The 6,000-nt window shown below is 44.4% G+C and overlaps 1 long non-coding RNA gene across 1 annotated transcript in view; it reads left to right on the top strand.

Annotated features, from left to right (window-relative positions):
• Window positions 1-1,080: 1,080 nt before the first annotated feature.
• The window catches only part of LOC135187517 (uncharacterized), a 113,633-nt gene continuing 108,713 nt past the window's right edge, over window positions 1,081-6,000 (top strand). The window contains exon 1 of the long non-coding RNA XR_010307356.1: window positions 1,081-1,239. This is a non-coding gene — a long non-coding RNA (uncharacterized LOC135187517). The remainder of the gene's footprint in view (window positions 1,240-6,000) is intronic.

The raw sequence follows: 6,000 nt of genomic DNA, 5'->3' as shown, positions 1-6,000 counted from the left end.
AGGGGATGAATAATTTAAGTGTAGTGTCAGATGCTTTGAACAATCTTTATCCTTGAAACAATAAAACCTGACCACGTGCAGCATGAACCTGTGCCATTCAAACAGGCTGCAGGGTTAAAAGATCTCATTTTGGGGAGCTGGACTGTGAGACTTCAGCAGATGGGGTTCAACAAGGCCAAGTGCAAGGTCTTATAATAGGATCACAGACTCACAGGATGTCAGGGGTTGGAAGGGACCCAATGAGATCATTGAGTCCAACCCCCCTGCCAGAGCAGGACCATACAATCTAGCTCAGGTCACACAGGAACACAGCCAGACAGGCATGGAAAGGCTCCAGAGAAGGAGACTCCACAACCTCTCTGGGCAGCCTGTGCCAGTGTTCCGGGACTCTCACAGTCAAGAAGTTCCCCCTTATGTTGAGGTGGAATCTCCTGTGCTGTAGCTTCCATCCATTGCTCCTTGTCCTGTCCCAGGGAGCAGAGCCTGTCCCCCCCTGCCCCTGACTCCCAGCCCTCAGATATTTATAAACATTGATTAAATCCCCTCTCAGTCTTCTCTTCTCCAGACTAAATATGCTGGGAGAAGAGACCAACCCCACCGGGTTGCAGCATCCTTTCAGGTAGTTGCAGGTTTGCCCTGAGCCTCCTCAGGTACTTCTTGAAGCAAGGGGTCCAGAACTGGCCACAATATTCCAAATGAGGCCTTACCAGGGCAGAGTAGGAGAGAACTTCTTTCTACCTACTACCCACACCCCTTCTAAGAGCCCCAGACTGCCATTTGGTTTCTTGGCCAATGATTTGAGCCAGCTGCTTCAGCACTCACAGGTGTAGCCCATTAGGATGCTTAATTGATCCCTAACCCAGCCCTCAACAACCAAGGCAAAGTCCTTTGTTCAGACTTGCTTTGGGTGTCCTGGCGACAGCCTCGAGCAGTTCAGAGAGAGACAAAGAATATAAGTTAGAAAAAGTTTTCCTCCTGAAGAGTGGCATGGAAGTGTTCCATGAGACAGAGGAGCCTTTAGCTGCCTTTCTGGTTTTTTTCTTTCCTTACTATAGCTCATTAACATCATTCCTTCAGGTGTTTTCACTAATTGAAAAGTCAGGCTCAGGCAGCCCTTCTGCAGAGCTCTCTTCTCTGGCTGTGTGGTGTCCTTGCCGAGCTCCAGACCTGCCCACCGTGACTCAACAAATGGCTTTTCTCTGCAGGGAGAGTGACAAAGCAGCTGTTTTGGTGTCCTTGGTAAGTCCTATGGCTTTGGAGACCTGTGGGGAAGTTAAGCTTGCTTGGTCTTAAAGGAAAAGCGAGGTTCGACTGGGAGGGGAAAAGGATTGAGCTCATGAATTTCATTAGATCGTTTGTTTCTTGAGAGCTGTGTTTTGCTGGGAGAAGTTTTGTGCCTGTTGCTGTGTGTTGTTTTGGTTGTTTGCTTTGTTAATATAAATGAAAGCCCTTTTGAAAATGATATTGTTTCTCAGTTGGTCACCACATAGGTGAATGTTCTAGAAGGAGGTGTCTCTATCTATGGCGGGGGGGGGGGGGGGGGTGGGGGTTGGAACTAGATGATATTTGGGGTCGCGTCCATCCTATTCTATGATTATAAGTGACCCCTACCTCATCTCCACACACAGCTACCTGAAGGGAGACTGCAGCCAGGTGGGGTGAAAGTTTCACCCCACTTTGACCACTGACAAATGTTGAACCTTCTAGTAGTAGCTGAGATCCACTTGTCAGTGTATTTAGTGACCTTGCCATGATGCCTATGGAGCTGTGATGTTTTTAATACTCTGCATGTTGGAAACTGAACATCCCAAAAAGAACACCAACTGTATGACTCATAAAAATAAAGAAGTAGAAGTCACAGGGAATAGGTTAGGAGTGGGAAATGCCTTGAGTTGTTTTTTTTCCCCTTGACTTGTATTTCCTTCTTGTTTCTCTGGCTTGTACTAGAGAAAAGATCTGGATTATGTGACTGGGCCACCAAAATTGACTGGAACCAGCCATATGCCCCTGTTCATTTATATATACAACTACCAAAAGACAAATGAAAAGTCAGTTTAATTCCACTGCATTATTATTTTCTTCTTCATATTGGCATAACAATTAAAAATGATAGGAAAAGTCAGATTCTAACTTGGGAAACATAAAAATAGATCTAGTAAGCATATGATATCATGGAGCTAAGGAAAAAATAGCTAATATATCTTCAGAGGTGCGTGGAAATATCCCTAAAACTGGCACTGGTGAGTTTATGACTGGTGAATTGTAATGCTAGTGGGGAAGGCAATCTGCTCCTGTCTCTCTAGACCCTTCTCTTTTGCATATTGGTAGTTATTGTGATTAGATTGTAGCAGGGAATGGCAATCAGAAGGTGTGCTGTTAGCAAAGCCAGTTGCTGTGGGAGAATGTAGTTGCAAGTGGAAGCCTGATCTCTGTGTTCTGTGGGGTGGGTAATTGAGTAATTGTAAGATTTGAAATCATCCTTCCTGTTCTTCAGCATAAGGTTTGTTTCATACCTCTTTCCCATTAGTGGTAAAGCCAAAGTACGTTCTAAGCAGGCAATAATATGAATGAACTAACTGTGGAAGTGGTGAGTAGGGCAAAAAGAGAAATCAGGATAGGGTTTTTTATCTTTCTTTTCATGTTAAAAATAAGAATCTACTCCAGAACATATCCCCACCCTCAAAAGATGCATGTAAGAAGCATCTCCCTTCAGGTAGTAGCTGTCTACAACTACCTGGAGGGAGGTTGTAGCCAGGTGGTGGTGGTTCTCTTCTCCCAGGCAACCAGCAACAGAACAAGGAGACACAGTCTCAAGCTGTGCTGGGGGAGGTCTAGGCTGGATGTTAGGAGGAAGTTGTTGGCAGAGAGAGTGATTGGCATTGGAATGGGCTGCCCAGGGAGGTGGTGGAGGCACCGTCCCTGGTGGTGTTGAGGAAAAGCCTGGATGAGGCACTTAGTGCCACGGTCTGGTTGGTTGGATAGGACTGGGTGCTAGGTTGGACTGGCTGAGCTTGGAGGTCTCTTCCAACCTGCTTGATTCTATGATTCTATAGATGAGGCATTTAGTGCCATGATCTAGTTGACTGGATAAGGCTGGGTGATAGGTTGAGCTGGCTGAGCTTAGAGAATTCTTCCAGCCTGGTTGATTCTGTGGTTCTGTGTTTTTCAGTCTGAATCCAGTTTGGAGTACTAGCTGTTAGGTGTCAGCTTCTTGGCTACAGTGCACTGATCTCAGTTTCTAGTTTGGTTGGCTGAGTTGTTTGTGTTTCGAGTGGGATTTTTTTCCCCATGGGAGGTGTTTGCTGATTGTACTTAGTTGAAGCTGCAGTGGTGAACCTTTTGTTATTTAAATTCTGGACCATTCTCAGGAGTTAAGACTCTGCTGTGTCTCCTGATGGCTTGTGAGGAGCTAACAGTAGAAATCCATATGCAATGCTTCAGCAGTTGTTCTGTGCTTTCTTACTGCCGTGTCTATGTGCATCACAAAATCCCAGCATGGAGGGGATTGGAAGGAATCAGCTTGTGCAACCTCACTCTGCTCAAAGAAAGATGACTATGTTCAAGTGGCTTTGGGATCTCTGCTATGGAGTTCTTCAAAGAGAGTGATTGGTATTGGGATGGGCTGCCCAGGGAGGTGATAGAGTCACTGTCAGTCACGAATGTGTGGGGCTGATTTGCTCTTTACTGTGACTTTGTAATCAAAATGTCATGTGTAAGGGAGTCAGACAGCTCCAAGTGCTTTAGATAAACACCTTCATCACCCAAACTCCTAGTCTCATTAAAAAACCATCAGGTTCCTGTGCTGCAATTAATTTTCCCCCAAACCTGTTAATTATGCTACACCTTAATTCTCTATCAGACTGTTTCTTGATTTAGCCATTACATGATTTCATCCCAGATATAGGTCAGGCTGACACATGCACTCTACTTTTGCTTTAACAGAGGTGTGTGGGGTTAATTATTTCATTTTAACACATGATGTTTCTTCTGTGTTATGTCCATGTCCTAGTTCTAGCAGCTACTTTATGGAATTGTTTACTTCTCTGGGAGGTTGTGGATGAATTCTCCCTGGGAAGAGGGGAGGGTGTTCAAGGCCAGGCTGGATGAGACCTTGAGCAGCTGAGTCTAGTTGAGAGGTTGGAGTAGATGAGCTCTGAGGTCCCTTTCAACCTAAGCTATTTTGCAGTTGTTATTTTTATCTTTATCACATAATACTTTGCAAGATATATAATAAATACCATTCTATGATTCTGCCTAGTGGGAGATGTCTCTGCCTATGTCAGGAACTAGGTGATCTTTGAGGTCTCTTCCAACCTAAACCATTCTACAATGCTATAAAACAATCCAACTACATAAGTTCAGCAGTTGCTGCATTTGCCACTTCAGCACAGATTTTTGTTTCTCATTGTTGCTGACTTCTGCCTACCTTTTTCTACTTAGAGATGCATATGAGAGCCTTAATTGAATAACTTTATAAGCATGCAATATTGCTATAAGGTAAGTCTTGTGAAATTGTGGCTATGCTGGACTACTTTCCTTCTACATGCTGGTATTATTCTTCCTACTTCATCTTCTGGGGTTGGATTAGATGATCTCAGGAGGTGCTTTCCAATCTGCAGCATTCTGTGATTGTGGTGAGGTAGGATGTATGTTACAGCATAGATATATATATGAGCAAATCAAACTCCATCACTGTTCCTCAAGTGTTTTGATTAGATTTGGCATATAACTATCCTTTGGTTATATGATTTAAGTTGAAAGGGACCTCAATGATCATCCAGTCCCAACCTCCCTGCCATAGGGAGGGACACCTCCCACTAGAACAGGTCACTCAAGGCCTCATCCAACCTGGTCTTGAGCACCTCCAGGGAGGTTGTGGAGCACAGAATCACCCAATGAGATCTTTGATCACATTGGGTGATTCTGTGCTCCACAACCTCCCTGGGCAACCTGTGCCAGTGTCTCAGCACCCTCGCTGCAAAGAACTTCTTCCTAACATCCAGTTTCAATCTCCCCTCTGCCACTTTAAACCCATTCCTCCTCATCCTGTCATTACAAGACCTTGTCAATACTCCCTCCCCAGACCTCCTGTAGCCCCCTTTAGATACTGGAAGGCCACTCCAAGGTCTCCTGGAAGCCTTCTCTTCTTCAGGCTGCAGACCCCTAACTCTCATAGCCTGTCCTCATAGCAGAGCTGCTGCATCCCTCTAGCATCTTTGTGGCCTCCTCTGGACTGGCTCCTTGTGCTGGGGACTCCACAACTGTACACAGCCTTTTTCAGGTCAAAATTACTGACTTCTCTTCTTTAGAGAATCCTACTCAAGGCTAATGCCCAATTTCCTTAGAACACAGCCCACTTGTCCGTGTGACCTGCTCTTCAATTAGTCTGTGTTAATGACATCATTTTAATTCGTGGTGTGATGATTTTGTTTTGGCTTTCATCAAAATTTGCAGAGAAAAAGGAACTCTTTTTTTTTTTTTATACACTTCCATAAAACCTTCTACTAAAAATCTCCAGTTGTAATTATGAAGTGGATGAAACCACAGAAGATTGAGTAAAGTTTTGTGTGCCTCAGGGCTCTGTTCCATCACCGAAGATCCAAGGGTTCTTTGACATATAAGTTTGTGTTATCTTAGATCAGAGTTGTTGGTTGAGATCTAACCAAGTGATTCATAACAAAGTCATCAGGGCTATAACAATGATTTGCTCTCCTCGGTTTGTGAGAGGCTACATGCCAAAATTAAATGAGGCAGAGAAAGTCCCATGTAAAGAACTTCAAGAAGGGCACAAAATGAAAGAACTAAGGGGCAGGTTTTCTTCTGTGACTGCTCTTTCTGGGATGGAGTTTCTCTTCTTTTCTCTCAGGGAAAGTAAGTAGTTACCACATTATGTTAGAATCAGCCAGGTTGGAAGAGATCTCCAAGGTCATCCAGGCCAACCTATCACTCAGCCCTGTCCAATCAACTAGACCATGGCACTAAGTGCCCCATCCAGGCTTT

This window comes from Pogoniulus pusillus, chromosome 2 (genome assembly GCF_015220805.1).
Source record: "Pogoniulus pusillus isolate bPogPus1 chromosome 2, bPogPus1.pri, whole genome shotgun sequence".
NCBI lineage: Eukaryota > Metazoa > Chordata > Aves > Piciformes > Lybiidae > Pogoniulus > Pogoniulus pusillus.
Note: the sequence above shows the minus strand (reverse complement) of the source record. Positions and strands in the feature narration are given on the sequence as shown.